The sequence below is a fragment of the Camelus dromedarius genome, chromosome 34, assembly GCF_036321535.1.
Source record: "Camelus dromedarius isolate mCamDro1 chromosome 34, mCamDro1.pat, whole genome shotgun sequence".
NCBI lineage: Eukaryota > Metazoa > Chordata > Mammalia > Artiodactyla > Camelidae > Camelus > Camelus dromedarius.
In genome coordinates, this window is record NC_087469.1 from 11,834,567 (window position 1) to 11,851,813 (window position 17,247).

A 17,247-nucleotide genomic window follows, 5' to 3' on the forward strand; every position below is an offset into this window, starting at 1 on the left:
TCCCGCAAACATATAATGAGCATCTTCTCTGCTAAGACATGATGCCAACTGCTTTGGCGGAGAGATAATACAATACCAAGCTCTCTAAGCTTGGGAAGTGTGGCAAGAGAAAGAGGCGAGGAAGTGGTGATTGCCCTTTAAGACGGGGCGCTGCGGGAGGCCTGAGGCAGGAGTGGCCACGCAGGACCTGGGGGGGATCAGGAACTACCTGATGATGAAGATGGTGCTTCAGATGCATCTTGAAGGATGGATAGAGTTTTGAGAAGTTGAGGGGAGGGCAGGCCTGGCAGAGAGTCGTAAAAATGAAGACAGAGAGGTTGGTATAATCAAGTTTGGCTTGTGGAATAAAGGGTAGGGAGGCAGAACAGCCCTGGTTTCCATCAAGCTTACTACACGTGACCAGACTTACTCTCTAGCCGCTGAGAGGAAAGAAAACAGAGCTCATTTGAATACCTTTCTTCCATCAGGACCTTCCCTTGTCTTCACCCTGGTGTCGTACAGGTTGAATTTGTTCCTTCTCTAAAAAGAGTTACAAGGTTACCCTAAGCCTTCTTTCTTCCACCATAATATTTTCTATGACAAAATACCACATAGAGAAAATTCATCTTCTCTGACGGGTAAGTGACTGGACATTTTTCACTCATTCAGCAAATATTCTTACTGTGTTCTGATATTACTGATCAAGGCTCTGGGACACAGCGGTGAACTGCCCCAGTCCCTTCTGTCACGGAGCCTACATTTTAATACAGTGATGGGAAGTAAACACATATGAAGGGAAAGACGAGCTGCCTCATAGATCAGGAGGTGACAGGGCCATGAAGAGAGTTAAACAGGGTACAGGAGATAGAGAGTCCAAGGGTAGTGTTCTTGTATATAAGGTTGTTATGGGAAAAGTCTCTCTGTGATTATTGGAGCAGAAAAGAAAAGAATGAGGAAGTGAGCCTGATGGGTACCTGGAAGAAGAGTGGCAGGAAGAGCATGTGCAAAGGCCCTGTGGAGAGAACACACTTGGCTCGTATGGGGGCATTAAGGGTATGGTGGTGGAGTGGGGTGAGGATGAACAGGAGAGGAAGGGGGGCTGGGGGACAGCTCATAAAGTGGAGACTTTGGCATTTTCTCTGGATGAGATGGGAAGTCATTGGCACACTTTCAGCAGAGGGATGGCAGGATGAATCTGCTGTTTTAAAGGGATCACTCCAGCTGCTGTGTGATAAACAGATTGGAATGCGGAAGGGAGGTGGGTAAAGATAAAAATAAATACGGTAGTTAGGTGTCTATGGCAGAAATCCAGGTGAGGTGGTTGTCAGCAGTAGAGGTCAGTGATGGCCAGCTTCTGTACATATTTTAAAGGAGGAGCCAAGGGACTTTGGCTCTAGGGTACGTAAGAGAAAGAGGAGTGAAAGATGGAGGAGGTGCCCATTTTTGAAGTCGAGGAGGACTTGAAGAGAAAGAGTTTGAGGAAAGTCAGAATCAAGATTCTTTTTAGAAATGCAAAGCTTGAGGTTCTTACTGGACAGCAAGGGAAGGTGTTAAGGAAGCAACTGGGTGTGTGAGTCAGGAATTCAGGTATTTGGGCTGAGCTTCAGGGTTAAATCAGAGCGCGAGCCATCATATATTGATGGTACTGCAAACTTGGGGCAAGAGATCTGTAGGGAATGCTTTAGATAAATAGATGTGGTTAGACGCCTTTTGTTGTTGTTATTAGAATATTTCTTACTCAGAAAAAAAATTTCCAGCCATACACAGGAGGGGTATGGGTGGGGGGAGCTGTCTGTCCATCCAGCCCCGGCCCCCTGCCTATGTGGTTTTGGCAGCAGTAAGGGGTGTGGGGTAATGGCCCCCCAAATAAAAATGGTGTATGTGTGTGTGTGGGAAAGAGAGGGGTACAGAACAGGGAGGGGATGCAGAGATAGACGAGGCCTCTGGGAATGCCCACCACAGTGGGAGGCCATTTCATAACGTTTCTTGTTGATCAAACCACTGTGGACAACTTCTTTGCCCATCAGCAGGTCTAGTGTCTTGGCAGTCTTGGTGACGGTGATGTTGGAGGTAAGGGCTCCTCCGGTGCTCTAGGTACGAGGATCCCCAGTGAATTCCGCATCCTGCAGCAGGGCCAACACTTAGAGTTTGGGGGGATGCGGAAGAACCAACACAGCAGCTTCCAGACGGGCAGCTGGAGAGTTAGATTCAAGAAACTGGCGTCTCAGGACAAATGAAGAATGGTTCAAGTAGGAGGGCAGAAAAAGAAACGATTTTTTTGTGTGTATGCAGCATGCCACACAAAGGGAGCATGCTGCCGCCAAGTGTGATAGGTAGACTTCTCAGATGGTCCCCCAGGTTCCCCAGGCCCCTGGTATGCACGCCCTACATCAGCTCTGGGATGGGGTCAACGATGGATTTTATTGCCGTGACTGGGTTGTGCTACATGGCACAGTGGATGGCCTGACCTCATCACATTGGCCCTTTAAAAGCAAAGTTTTCTCCAGTTGGTTGTAGAAGAGGAAGTCAGGAAGACAGTCTCCAGCTGCTCCCGAAGAAAGCAAACACCACGTTGTGAATGGCCTGTGGGAGCACGTGACAGGGATCTGCCAGCAGACGTGGGAACAGAGAGCCATCCTCAGCTGACAGGTAGCAAGAACATGGGCATCTCTGTCCAACGACCTCAAGGACACGAATTCTTCCAACAACCAGTGATCTTGGAAGAGGATCCAGATAAGAAGTACAGCCCTAGGAGGCTTATTGACTTCAGCCCAGTGAGACCCTGCATGGAGAATTAAGCCACGCTTTCCCCAGACTTCGGACTTACGGAAACTTTGAGATGATAAATTTGTGTTGCTTTTAGGTGCCAATTCTTGGTCATTTTTAATGCAGTGATAGAAAAGAATATCCCAAGCAAGGCTGAGGATCTAAAAGCCGTGATAAAAAGAGAGAGAATGAAACAGGGGAAATGAGGCAGGGTGTGAGGTGGAGGGGGGTGGGGGGAGGGAGAGAGAGAGGAGAGAGATGATAAAGAAATGCGCCTACATGAATAGCTTCAGGGAACTATTAATCATAAAGTAAATAACTCTCCTCTTGGCAGAGAAAGAATTTAAGCAGGGAAGCAATGATTTATGGCTGAATCCACGAGAGTTTGAGAGTAAATGCTTGGCCAGACCTGAAATCAGGCTGCTCTGGCAGGGAGCTCATCTGCGGACTTCTGCTCCCCTCTGTTCAGTGTAGGATTCAGAATTTTCCCCCAGGCAGTCACAGGCAGGGGTTTCTGGGGGCGCAATTCTCACTTTCGCTCTCATCTTGCATCATCTCCCCAAATTCTTGCTTTTTTTTCCAATACGGTCCAAACTGGGACAGGTTATTGACGTGGAGATCCAGAAATTAGGTCCCGAAGGGAAGGGAAGGCCTGAAGCCGTGGCACAGCTTCAACTTTTCTGGGCTGTTTCGCAGCCAGTCGAGGAGGCCATAGGAGCCCAAAGCCCCGGCCTTTCGTGGGCTGCATCTCCTCTAGTTCTGCGACCTTAAGACATTGTTGATCCCCTTGGAAGCTCACCTGTGATCTGGAGAAAATTCCAGTTCTGACTTTTTCCCTAATACCGAGAGTGGTGATGACAACGTAAGAACTGTGGAGCGTCGTATGAAGTATGACCACTGGGTCAGCTGGGCACGTGAGCTCAGTCGCTTAGCCTTCGTTTTAATCCTAAGGGTTCTGCGTTAACAGTCTGTTAACATCCTAGTCACATAGGACCTGCCCTTAAATATCACAGTGTCAGGATGTTTCTCCAAGAAATTAGAGACACAGAGAACTGGGGAATGAGACTGGTTGCCACGTAGATAACATCATCAAGGTAAAATTCCATTGCAATGAATATGATTACAGTGTTATGTTTCAATGCTATCTTGAAATGAGTACTTTCTCTAATTATCTATAACAAAACAAAACAAAAAGAGAGCCTGCATAAGATAGTGAATGGCCTTTCCTTTACAGTGAAAGAATTTCGACGGTGAGCTATCCGCAGGAGACAGGGAAAACCCGAACACGGCTGTTGGCACCTCTTCTGTCCTGCTGTGAAGTCAACATTAACCTTCAGAGTTTCTGCTTTTCCCTCTTCTAATATCATAGTGGCCAAAACAGTATTTCACTGAACTTCTAAACCTCCACCAAAATCGAAGGGTCATGTGGAGGAGAGAAGTGGAGAGGGTCAAAACACCCTCCTCTTAGGGATAGAAAGAGCGCCTTTTAACCTTTCAGTTCACCGAGGAGAGACTGGACCCGCTGTTTTATCTCCAGCTTCCACACATAGGAAAAGCAGAGACCCGTCCCAGCAGAACCCCATCGTGCGTGTTCATGACAAAGACGTACAAGAAAAGACAAGACAACCTCAGAGCTTTTTCATAGAAAGACTCTACTTTTGGAGCACAGGACTGTTTAAAGGGTTCATAAAATTATTCGATTTTCCAGGCAAAACAAGAGAACGAGTAGGAAGGAATTTGACTTCTACGACTGCTTAATCGTCAAGGTCATTTCCGGAACATATTCACTGACCACCTACGACACTGGGGTGGCAGCAGCACCCAGGACATAGAAGGCGCCTACTCACATTGGGTACGTGACCCAGTGCGGGGACAGGATGAGGGGACTGGCAAATATATCCCATGTCAGGTGGTCGTAAGTGCTGTGGGAAAAAATGGAGCCAGGTCAGGATGTGGAGGTGACAGCTGGAGGGGTAGTTGCTATTTACATAGGGTGGCCAGAGAAGGTCACACTGATAAGGTGACATTTGAGCTGAGAACTGAAGAGAGTGTTGAGGAAGTGGGCCATGTAACAATTTGGGGGAAATCATCCCAGATGGGGGACCAGCCAGTGCAAATGTCCTGAGCCAAGAGCACATTTGGCCTTGAGTCATTCATTCATTCATGCATACTCTCTCATTCTTTTTCTTACAACGGAATGCCAACTGTGTGCTTCTAGAGAATCTCTTTTTGTTAAACTTGTACTTCATTTTGGTTATGAAATGCACATTTATTGATGAACTAATACACACTTGATAAAGGAGGAAAACAGATGATTCGGGCGAGATTCTTACCCTTAAAGTGAATACAAACCGATCTAAGAGACAGACATAGACAAATAAATTATTATTATTAATATTGGGGAGAGAGAGATCCTGGCCCAGGATTTTAAACACCTCCCCTGGGCAAGTGGCTTTCTTCTTTGAGCCACAGGGCCTGAGGCAAGCGATACCTACTATGTAAACTCTTGTGAGGAGTGGATGAGATGACATATGTAAAATATACAGCAAACAGCAGGCATTCAATTAACATAACTTCTCCTCCATCTCTCCTGTAACAATAGCACCGTATGGCTGACTAGTTGAACCCATACTGTGAACAGTATGTCCTCATAACCCTAATCCTTGGCACACGGTTTTGTTACAGATTATGGGTCCCTCTCTCTTATCCTAAACCAAGCTTTTCTTGAAGATAAGCAACAGGTGTTAATGATCATTGTTTCTACTGGGTCCGGCCCGATGTCTCGCACACAGTAGGTATTCAGTAAATGTTTACCAGTTGACTAAAGGTAACGAGTACTGAACAGGAGTGGTCAGCATCGTAGCTGTCAGGAGAATTACACAGAAGTGCAGGAAGGGGAAGTGCATCATTCTTGACTGACAGCAGTGGTCAGAAGTCAGGTTTTCCATACAATCTGTATAGGGCCTGGGCCATTTAAAAAGTATTTAACATCCTTCTGAACATGGTATATTTCAGAGGCCAGTGTGTTTAAATAATTAGGAAATGATAAACCCTCGATTCTTAATGGCAACGGAAGCATAACTCGGTCTCATAGAAGATGCAGAAGACCACATTGTCCACTAGTTTCAACTTCTCTTGAGTGGACCTGATTAATTTCATTTTCCCTTCCTGGTCTTACTCACTCTCAGGCAGAGATGCCAAGCAGCTTTGAATTACACTGGCACACAGCAGACACTCAGGAAGTATTTGTTGAGTGAATAAATGAATGATGAATGAACTCTTACTCACAACCACTCCCTAAGAGGCTGACCTTTACTTTCATCGAGATGCTAACACCCTCTGCCTTCTCATTGACCATTTTGTTGCATCCAGGTCTTCATCCCCGCATCTTCCATGAATTCCTTGAGGTCCTCACTCCTTGACCTGCTGTGGTACCCACCACAGCTGCGTCCATCTCACCTCTGCTCTTTGAGGGCACAGCATCGTGTGTGAGGGTCTCAAGGTGCTGCTGGCTGTCAGCGTCAGCAGACTATCTCATCTGCTGCTAACCCAGGAGCTGGGAAGCCGGCAGTGTCCATCCTAGCGCAAGTCAGAGCAGATCTGTCACGTGCTTCCATCCCCTCATCAACTTGCTCATTTATCATGCCTGTCCATCCCTCACCCTCCCTGGACTGCCCTTGCACTGTGACCTCCAGTCTCTTGCTGATTGCTTCCAGAACTTGCCATGTCCTTGGCTCTGCTTTTGCCTACTCTTCCAGGAATCTCTTGCTGCACATCAAACTGCTCCCCAAATCAGAGGCTTTAAACAACTCCATTGTATCTTATCACACAATTTTGTCAGACATTTGGGCAGTGCTTGGCTGGTTGGCATCAACTGGGCCACTCGGTGGCATTTAGATGGGGGCTGGTCAGAGCCCAAGCCAGCTTCACTCACAGGCTTAGTGCCTCAGTGAGGGTGGCTGGGAAGCTGGGCCCAGCTGGGTTCCTCTCCATCCCTAAGGAGCTCGGAGCCTCTCCACGTGATCTTACCAGCTGACTTCTTATTTGGCACCTTGGACTCCCAGAGACCAAGTTCTCTTAAAGGCTACACCCGAAAATAACACAGTATCTCTTCTGACACACTCTAGAGAGCAAAACCATCACAGGCCAGCCCTGGCACAAGGGGAGGGGCCATAGACTCTACCTCTTGGTGAGAGGCATGTAAAAGAATTTACTGCGTTTTTAATTCATTACACCTAGCCATATTAAGACCGGGAATTTCTTTTATGGACTCATTGGAGACTAACCTTAGTCTGGATACCCGCTGCTGAGCTTCGCTGCTCCCATACTGACGTAGTGAAAGGACCACACTCTACACCCGGGTTATGACACTTGACATTATTTATTTTTTTGCTATAAAGTCTTTAAAAATTATTAAAATATAACTATTTATTTTTCAGGGCAGTTTTAAGATCACAGCAGAATTGAGAGGAAGATTACAGAGACATTCCATATACCTCCTGCCCCTACACAGGGACAGCCTCCCCCACTGGAGCGGGGCATTTATTACAAGTGATGAACCTACACTGACGCATCGTTATCACCCAAAGCCCATAGTTTCCATTAGGGTCCACTCTTGGTGTTGTACATTTTATGGGTTTGGACAGATGTATTATGACATTCCTCCCCTTGCTGGTTATGTGAGCCGGGATATTTTTGTTTGGCCTGAGTTAGTTGATGAAGATACACTGTCATTTGCAGCCAAGAGTCCGGATGAACAGACCCCTCCAGGTTTGCTCTCTATTCTACATCTTTGTGTCCCTTGCAGGACCTTTTCCTTTAATTATCCCACCTCCCAGTGTCTTTATTCTGTTCTTCTCTGCTGACTGCTTTCCCTTGCATAGAACAGACTTAGATCTCAGCAATGGTGGAGAGAAGGCTGTCCGTTGAGTCCTCAGTCTCTTTAGCTACATTTCTACTCTCATCTTTTGCTACATGGCTAAATTTCTCTTAATACTGGGCTGTATACCCCCTTACGTCCTTGCTTTATTCTCTTACCCCCCTCCAATCTGTCTTCGTCCTCACCCTTCTACTAAAACAGCAATCTTGAAACCGGTTATCTAGTAATGGTCCAAAGAAAATAACCTTCCCTCAGTTTCACTCGGCTGGACCTGGTTCTGGCATGTGACATGATTCATCACTGACAGCCTCCTCTACCCTCTGGCAAGTCGTGGTCTTGAACATCCCTTCCGGAGGCCCTGCATTCCACTGGCTTCCTGAGGAGCGAGGTTCTGGTGGAGTCATAGGCGAGAAGATTCAGAGTCCAAGAGAGGAGAATGCTTCTACTTCAGGAGAAGCAGCTCTAGAGATGACTTGGAGAGCAGTGGGTGAAAAGTGAGGGCACTTGCCTGGGTGACTTTATTCTTAGTAAACTGAGAGTCAAGACCATTGGCTGAAAGTGTGGAAGTCTGGGTAGAAATGCCAGTACGGATGAAAGCAGATAACTGTTGGAAATACCATAACGAGCAAATGAAAAGATCCTAAAGAAATGGATGCTGAGGTTATAAACCAGTAGCAGTGGCCCAGCTTGGAATCAATCAGCACAATTTTATAGCTTGTGCCAGAAGTCCAAATTTAGAGGCTACCAGTTAAGTAGCAAATGCAATCTTAGAGGCATCATGGAAATGGCTGACCGGGGTCCAGACTGAGTGAAGGTGAGGCCAGAAGAGGCTTCTAGACCGTGGCAAATATTAGGTTAACAAAGTTGAGAGAATAGGAAAAATGATGACAAGTCGGTGAAGCACAGATCTTAAGAGTCAAAAAGCTCCAGTTAATGACGTGGTCCATGGTGGGGCCATCCTCTGCACTAGTGGTTCTCAAACTTCTGCGCATCAGAATCATCTGGAGGGCTTGGTAGAGCACAGATTGCTGGCCCCGCCCCTAAAGAGTCTGATTCCGCAGGTCTAGGGTGGGGCTGAGAGGTGCATCTCTAACACGTTTCAGGTGATGCTGATGTGAGTGAGCCAAGAACCATACTTGGAGACCCACTGCTTTGCTGGGCGAAACAGAAGGCAGGTGAAAGTCACTGATGTTGAGGAGCTGGAGATCTCGCGAGGCTTAGGTCATCCGTCATCCATAAAAGCCTAGCGTGCTCGTGGCGCCTCGGGTGTTCCAGGCGTTGAGGGTCGGAAGTGTATAACAAGGAGGGAGAGACGAGAGTTGCAAAGCAGAAGGACTCTTGTGTGATGGCGGAAGGACCATGCTCCGCAAGGTAGGTTGAGAGCAAGTGTGACCTTCTCTGAGTTGGGGTCGGGGAAGAGGAAACAGCTACGGGGAAGGGGTTTGAGAGCCACTTACGGTGAAGGGAAAGCCACGTTTCCATCTGAGACAGAGGTGGACAGCAGGCTGGTGTCAGGATCTGCCGCTCCGCGGGCGTTTGCTCATTACTCAGAGCAGGATTCCACACGACACTGAAGAAGAGGCTAGTTGGGGAGATGGTGTAGACTATGACGGGTGGATGGAAAATGGATTTCGCTACAGGTGGGGCTGACTGAAGGGGAAAGCAGGGGAAGAAAGCAAGGTGGGCGGGCTCTGTGCTTTAAACTAGAAGCAGAGAGACCGCAGCTGAAGTTAGACTGAGTTTGAGGCCAGGGAAAGGTTGCAGGTGCCTGTTAGTGGTCAGGGAAGGAGTTTGCCGACCAGGCCTTCTACCTCCATTGTGGGAATTCAAAACGCCTCTCTGCCGTGTGAGTATCTATATCTGTTTTTGCTTTGACGATGTTTTCTTAGCTTCTGATGATAACAGTGTAATTGGGTAGACGGTAGGCAAAGGGTACTGGGAATGGGGATAGGAGGCCAGGCTGAGGCTACGCCTGGATGGGTGTGTATTTTTACCCGAGGATCTCTGTAGTACAGTGGGCACACGTAAGTATTTGTTGAAATAATTGGTCCATATGACTGATCACTGTCATCACTGTTGCATAGTATGGCTTGTGTCTGACTGCACTTGGTGCTAAGTGTTGTAGCAGGAGACTCCTGGACTCATTTTAGAAGTTTAATGGAGCAAACAAACATTTTGAAGCAAACGCAGCGCTTGTCCTGCTATTATGAAAAAAGACTGCGCTAAGAATCAAGATTCTGGTTTCCAGGCTTTTGTGACCTCGGCAGAGTTTGGTTCTGTGGTTTCTAAAGACCTTTGCCGCTGGAGGCAGTGTCGTAGGATAGAGAGTGGCTTCACAACTAGTCATATGTTGTGATCCCAGTCCTTGCTCAGCCCCTTGGGCCTTGGAATTTAGCCAACCCATCTGGTCCTCGGGGTCTTCATTTTTAAGTGAAAAAAGAAGAGATAATTGATCTCGGAGCATCGTTGCAAAGATTAAATGAGACAACGTGAGGCAGTATGTTAAGTTCTTAAGCACTTTCTGGGACATACTAAATGCTCAGTAATAGCACTTCGTTTTTTTCTTTCCTTCCCTAGTCCCCCCATTTACATTTATCATCCCGTACATTTTCAGGGGTCAGAGAACTATTTCACTGTGGGAGCACAGGGTGTAGTTGAGCCAAAGACCTCTTACAACACATGCCTTCTTCCCGGTGGGAGTAACTTCTCGTTTGGCGGGAAAGTTGCCTCCACGTTATGAGCTCCTTTTTCATGTGGTACGTGCTTGTGCAGCAGGGCCTGGGTGTTCTAGAAAGGGAAAGTGTCTCAGAAAAAAACAGGGATTACATTTCCCTGCACATATGCGCGTGTTTGAAATTAAGAGGAAAGGGCTTTTGCCAAGTCTGCGTCTTGCTTTGGACACTTGTTCTGAACCTGAAAGTTCTTGGCAGCTCTCACGGCACGTACCTCCCTTCATCTGTCCCTGGACTGGACATACGTTGGGAATGCATAGTTTATTTTCCCAGTGCCTCATCTGGGTGCACTCCCCTGATGGTGTCAGTTAGTTACAAAAAAAGGGGGAAACCTTTATCTCTGATGTTCCCCGCACCACCGCGAGAACAAGCTGGCATAACTTTCTCTGACACTGTGAATACTTTAAAACTTTGTTTCCAAACAGTTTGAAGAAAACCCTATTTATACCGACGTCTGTGTAGACTTTGTGTCTCCCAGAAAAACTTGCGTCAGTGTCACCAAAGCCAGCGGAGGAAGATGTGGAGGGGCATTGCCATGCGTTCTGTATATTTCTGTTTTATTTTGGGACTTGGGGTGGGGGAGAGAATGACTCTTTGTGGAGTGAAAACTAGGGTGTACTGACGTTTTTGCTCTCCGGGTTGCTCTGATAAAATTTAGACTCGCCCCCTCCCCCCCCAAAATCTTCTATGCACCTCGGCTAAATGAAGTAAAATAAGAACCGAGTGAGCTGATGTCCTCGTTCACTTAATATGTAATGCCAGCGCTGTCAGCGCCAGGTTTACTTAAGCCTCTCTTGTTTTTATTTTCATCATAGAATGTTTCTCTTTAGATTCCTTGAGTTAGATGCTGCAAGCCAGGGAAATAAATTTGTAGAGCATGAGCGTGAGAGAGCCACCTCGCTGCTTTTTTGTTCTTACAGCAGTGCTGGCACACATGCGTTTTCCAGACGATAGGACCCTGATCCTGAGGGTTATTGTCTTTATGTTTAGAGGGAAGGTGACGGTTGTTAGCATTATCTGAACAGAGTGGGCTTTGCTGTTTGAGGGGACACGTTGTCCACATCCTTCCCTGAGACATCTTTTTCGTGGCTCATTTTCCCAATGGGCAGGGAAGTCTGGCTTTGTCTGCTTACCCAGTGTGATGCCCCACGTTCTTTTGCTAAGGGAGAAATGTGGAGGAACAATGTCAGTGGTACCCCTGAGACCACGAAGGGTTAGTAAGGAGTCTGAGGCATTCCGAGGCTGCACGTAAAACTGGAGCAAAGGCTGGGGGGAGCAGCCCCGTCCTGGACGTCTGCCTCCTCCCTTTATCCAAGCACCGCTCTTGCAGTTTCTCTCCCTGGGTCTTTTTGGGGCCCCTGCACGCGCTGGTCCCCACAGACAGAGGTGGAGGCTACTGTTGCCTGATGGGTCTGGTCTCTGTTCTGCAGGCTCGGACCCTGGAGCAGGTTGGTCTCCTTTGGGTTCTGCCATGCAGGGGCACCAAAGCATTGGGGTTTTCGCTCCAGGGTCTCAGGGGAGCCTGCAGCCCAGCAGGTCGTCCCAGGTGCTCTACGTCACTCCTGCCCAGGAGGCAGCAGTCAAGGTCGGGAGCCAGCCTGCTGGCGGTCTGCCTCGGTCCTCCTGTCCGACACTTCACCTAGAAGAGCAAATACTCCTTCCTCCATTACTCTTTCCAAAGGGCGGGGGAGGAAGGAGTAGGTTATGAATATTTAATCAGGGAAAAGTAGACCCACATTATTTGGATAAACTACTTAACAGCGGTGCGAGCCCCTCCTCGGACGGGGGTAGATGCCGCCTCTTCAGCCTCACCCCAGCCGACTGCATCCTTTTTCATCTTTAATCATCTCTTCTCGGTTTCCTTTGAGTGGGGATCTGCGAAGGCTCCCGTCTCTCCATCAAACCGCATCTCTAATTTAAACGGCTGTTAATAAGGGTTAAATCTGCAGGCTGAGCTGGCCCTTCGCTTGTAACTTGCAAAGGGGGAGAAATCAATGGAGCAGGAAGCCAGAGGGGCGTCCATTTTGAAAAGCCGTAATGAATTACGTTTCCTTAGGAAAGCTGGCATCCTCCAGTTCTGCTCCCACAGCCTCCCTTTCACGTGGCCAAGCCCTCTGCGACACATCAAATTTAATGAGACTGCACAGATCTCAAATAAGGAAGGGGAGCGCTGCTGCTGGGGCACTTTATTAGGGAGGATCAGAGAAAACTCGCTGGCTTTTAAAAGGAGCCCTTAAAGGCGAAGGGTCTTTTGGGAGGAGTGGAAGGAGGTCCTTAATTTCAATGTTTCATGTCCCTTCTGGAGCACTTGAATGACCTAATTCAATGTGGGCTTTTGGGTCTCAGCGCTGCCAAACAGGTCCTCAAACCTCCGGACCATGGAAGACCAAAGGGATTGTGGTAGGTAATTAGGGACCTTTTGATTTAGGCTCCACCTCCCCACCCCCGTGGGCCATTAGAAGGAAATGGAGAGAGAGATTCTGTAACTGTCTTCCATGTGATGAATCATTGTCGTAACCATATTTTCCTAATCAATAATTCAATCACTTATTTAGCGAAGAGGACTGCACTTAAGCACACAATGGACAAGACACTTTGAAATCTAGAAAAATCTGGCGTATGTACACATTGGCTCTAGGTTTAAGAAGCAGGGCATTATCTGGGCATCAGGAGACTTTTGTTCAAGGATCAGCTTTGTCGCTAATTTACAAAGCTTCTGTGATAAGCTGCTATAACTCGGATCTCAATGTACTTGTGTATAAAATGAGAAGGTGAGGATCATCTCTGGTTCTCCATTGAGACCCGGAGCTCTGAGTCAGTCTTGGAAAAGAGAAGAGAGGATGGTGCTAAACCAAGAAGACTTGAGAAGCTAGACACAGCTCCAGGGAACCGCTGCACCTCTCTTTATGAATTCTCCCAGAACGACTTTGCTGGCACTCAGCGCTCTGGGCGTTGCACCTGGAGCCTCTCTTGTCCCCCAGTCCCTATTGACAAGAAGGTTTTTCTTATGCCTGGCGTAAGGCAAATAATAATAAATGATAGCTGACGTGTACAATGCCGTTATCATATTCCAGGCACCGGGCTGAGTGATTTATGAGCGTTATATTGAGTGGTGCGGTCGATAAGGACACAGACTGGCACCAGCCTTCCTGGGGTCAAATCACCACTTGGCCACTTCCTAGCTGTGTGACCTTGGGCAAGTTACTGAACAATGTCTGGCACATAGTAGGTGCTAGAGAAGTGCTCGGGCTGTGATCTCATTTAAACCTTGAAATATTCCTGGGAGGTAGGTAGGACTGTTCCCATTTTACAGACAGGAACCTGTAACTCAGTGGTTTCCTTGAGGTCACCGAGTTGGTAAGAGGCAGTGCTGAGAATCAGGCAGAGTCTGAGCTCCCAACCAGTGTTCTCATGCTCTACTTTTGGGCTTTTAAAAGATCTGTTTGGTGTTACAATGGAAGTGAATTCAACCAGCATCTTGGCTTAGGGACACTCCCCTCCACATCTCTGTCTCGGAGCCCTCGGGTTTCTCTTCACTCAGCCTTTCCTTTGATCTCATGTTTGGTCAGGTTGCATCATTGTTCCTGCTTCCATTTCTTTTCTTACTCGTGTGGCATTCTCTTCGAGGCCGTTGCATCTTTCCCTTGTGATTCCACTTGGAGACCTACTTACGGCATCTCCCGTTGTGCCACTGGTCAGGTGAGCAGGGCAGCGGGCCAGCAACAGGGATGGGGGCAGGCCCAACCCACCTAACCGGGACCGAAAGGGAAGCAGCCCACCAGGGAGGTCTAGGTCACTCTGCATCCCAAGTGTCAGCTTTCTGAAGCACAGAAGCTCAGAGTAAATAGCAGCTGAAAAAGGAAGGATGACAAAGAGACTCCATGTGACGATGGGAGTCCAGAGAGGTGAGGTCAGAGGATGAAGCATTGCGACACTGTGACCTTATTGGAAGAATCCGGAGGACAGCACTGAATTAAACGTCTTACTTTATTTTCTTCCCTGCTGCAAACTAACAAGGGGGGTTCAAACCGAAGAGCCCAAGAGGCATGCCAAGGCGGTGAGACCAGCTGTTGGGCCCATCTACCCCTCTGGCTTCACACTTTAGCCCATGGTCTGATGTCATCACTGGGTAGACAGAGGGGAGACAGCTAGTGCGTACAATTTGCAATTTATTTATTTAAAGTCATGTCTTCTTTGTGTCCTCTGCTGCTTATGGTGGTGCATCCTATTTCTCTGCTCATGCCACCATCTTAGTCTTGAAGCTTCCTGGGTGTCAGGACCACCTTGTCTCTTCTTTCCTCTTGTGTCTCTGGCTCTTGTTCCAGTGAAGGGCACGATTGGCCTTGACTCTTTCTTAGAAGAGTCTTTCTTGGAGTAACTGAGTGTTCCCGGGGAGGCCTTTCCTCTTTCCTCTGCCCTTTCTGGTTCTCAGCAGCCAACCTGGGCAATGGGTATCCTCTGACGACAGATGGAACTGGAGTTATTCAGCTTGTGATAAACTCTACATCCAGGGTAAAACCAAATTAGTCACTGTGGGTTGCAGCAAGTATCTTCAGCTGGTCTGGAGAACTAGGCATGGGACTTCCTTTGAGCCTGAGCTGGAAACGGAGCCAACAATGGAAATCTGAGACATAATTCAGGGATACACTAACAATTTCCAATGAACTGATAAGACACAGGGACTACAATAGCACGAGCTCCACTCAATTCTGGGGCACTGAAGACTGGCTTGACCCTGTGTTTTCTTGGTCATTATTGTTCTAACCAATGATGTAGAGGATGGCAAGGGAAAGAGACTTCAAGGATACAGATAAGACTGTTGGGCTGCACCCCAGCTTCAAGACAGAAGAGCCTGGAGTCAGTAACAGAGAAGCAGTGGTTTAATGGACAGGGGGTTCTTATACATCTGAGGCATGGTCCTGGAGTGACACCCCACTGTGTGTGGTGGACAGTGAGTGGGACATGGTGGCAGTCTTCGCTCTTCGGGGTAGAAAGAGGTTGCCAGTTATAGGGGGAATTGACATCGGGTTGGCTCATCAGTTACCAGAGAAACCAGCACAGGGGCACACCCTTCACCACCCCTTTGATAGAACAACCCCTAGCTGGCGTCTGGGGCAAGTATGTAGGGGGTCGGTCCTGTGAGTAGGGCAGAGGGGAAGTAGGCGCTGGGGGAGCAGGGGATGGATGTCCAGAGAGCAAGAGAACAGCCACCTCGAGTGGCCTGACCATGCGTGGACTTAATGCCAGTGACATCTGGGTTTTTAGACCTAAGAAGCTATCTGATGTGGAACTGGTGTGCTGAGCCCTGGAAAAACGTAAACACCCAGGATCTGCTCAACCTGATGGCTCCTGCAGACGTGCTGCACCCAGCCAAGTACTTCTTTCTACATAGAGCTGAGAGGCTTATAATATGAGCCAGGAGAAAGATGACACTTTAGCCGACAGAGGATGGTGGATGTCTGTACAGATAGTTCACAGCCATGGGTTTGGAATCCCCAGTTGTGGCACAGAGATCTGAAGGGAGACACCGCCACGGTCACTGTTAGCTTCTTGCAGAACCACCACCACTCCGTCCGAGTCTGGGAGTGGTTTGTAGGGGACCTCAAGACAGTAGATTTGGAAGGAAACATCATACAACATGCTTTGATTGTCTCTTTGTCTTTGTTTTTAAAATTTCCTCTTGGGAAGTGGCTATTCACAGGTAGTAATCTGGCATCCACTGTGTGCAGAGCTGACAATATATGCCACGTGGTGGACGGAAGGGTAAGGAAGAGAATGTTCTTCCCACAAGGTGCTTGAAGACACAGGTGAACAACCAGAGCCATTGGGCAGGTGACATACCTACGTGGGCCTTAGCTTCCACTGCTGTGAAATTAATTAGCAGAGCAGCCACTTCATACGGTCATTTGGAGATTAAACAAGATACTGTGTAAGGAGCCCTCAGCACGTGGCATGATGCAGAGAAAGTTCTTGAAAAGGTCTGCAATAATCACGGTTGTTCTCAGGCATAAAGGATGAAAGATAGCAAGCTCATGGCAGCTAAACTCCACGAACGGGCTTCTTGCTGAAGAAACATGGAGATCAAGAAAGATCAACTTGAGGTTTAAGAGTAAACCTTTATAAACCAGCTTTATAATGACAAAACAAAAACAGATAAACCAAAAAACCTGAAAAATGATTGGATCAATTCTATGATTTCACAGTGGGCTGGTTTTGGGGAAAAAAATACTGTCCGTGTAAAATCACATTTGCTTGTTCACTTACAGTAATTGACCTGCTGTCTTCAGTGAGGCGTAGCCCGTGTGTGCAAACAACGGTGGCGCATGTGTCAGCGTTCCCTGCTGCTCCGCTCTCCGCCAGGCCTGCGCTTGGGCAAGTCCACTGCGCTTCCTAGGGGGGTGAAACCCAGGGTGGTTAAAAAGCGGAGGCAAAGCTATGAAAATTAGCACCAGTCCTAGCTGGCAGTAAAAGAGGGACTTGGCGGTGTTAGACACGGGCCGAGATGAAGGTCTCCCGAAGGGCATTTGTAAGGGCACAAGGGGACAACTCAACAATAAGCCCATTTTGCTACTCAAGGAGCAACACTTGAAGACTGTGGTCGGTGCCAGAGCCTGGGACAAGCCTGGGGACAAGGATCAGATTCTAGCTTTCTGAAGCTACTTCAACAAGTACAGCACAGAGGAACTGGGGAGCGCTGCGGAAAGAGAATTCTGTTCTCTGGGCCGAGTGGCTAAGCCACCACCAGTGCCGCGTGCCCCACATCCCACACCCTGCACTGGACACACTCCTGAGATGCCTTGTCCTTGTCTCTGGGCAGAGTTTCCAAGGGCTCCTCCTTGGCTCTTCCTCCCCTCTCCTGAAAAAGTGAAAGACAGAAGAGAAGATGGAAGA

At 48.0% G+C, this 17,247-nt stretch overlaps 1 long non-coding RNA gene across 2 annotated transcripts in view; it reads right to left on the reverse strand.

Annotated features, from left to right (window-relative positions):
* Positions 1-7,108: 7,108 nt before the first annotated feature.
* Positions 7,109-17,247, reverse strand: part of LOC105097560 (uncharacterized) — a 205,126-nt gene continuing 194,987 nt past the window's right edge. For both annotated transcript variants that reach the window (XR_010378935.1, XR_004133878.2), the window contains 2 exons: positions 16,621-16,746; positions 7,109-16,420 (listed from right to left, as the gene is read on the reverse strand). This is a non-coding gene — a long non-coding RNA (uncharacterized LOC105097560). The remainder of the gene's footprint in view (positions 16,421-16,620; positions 16,747-17,247) is intronic.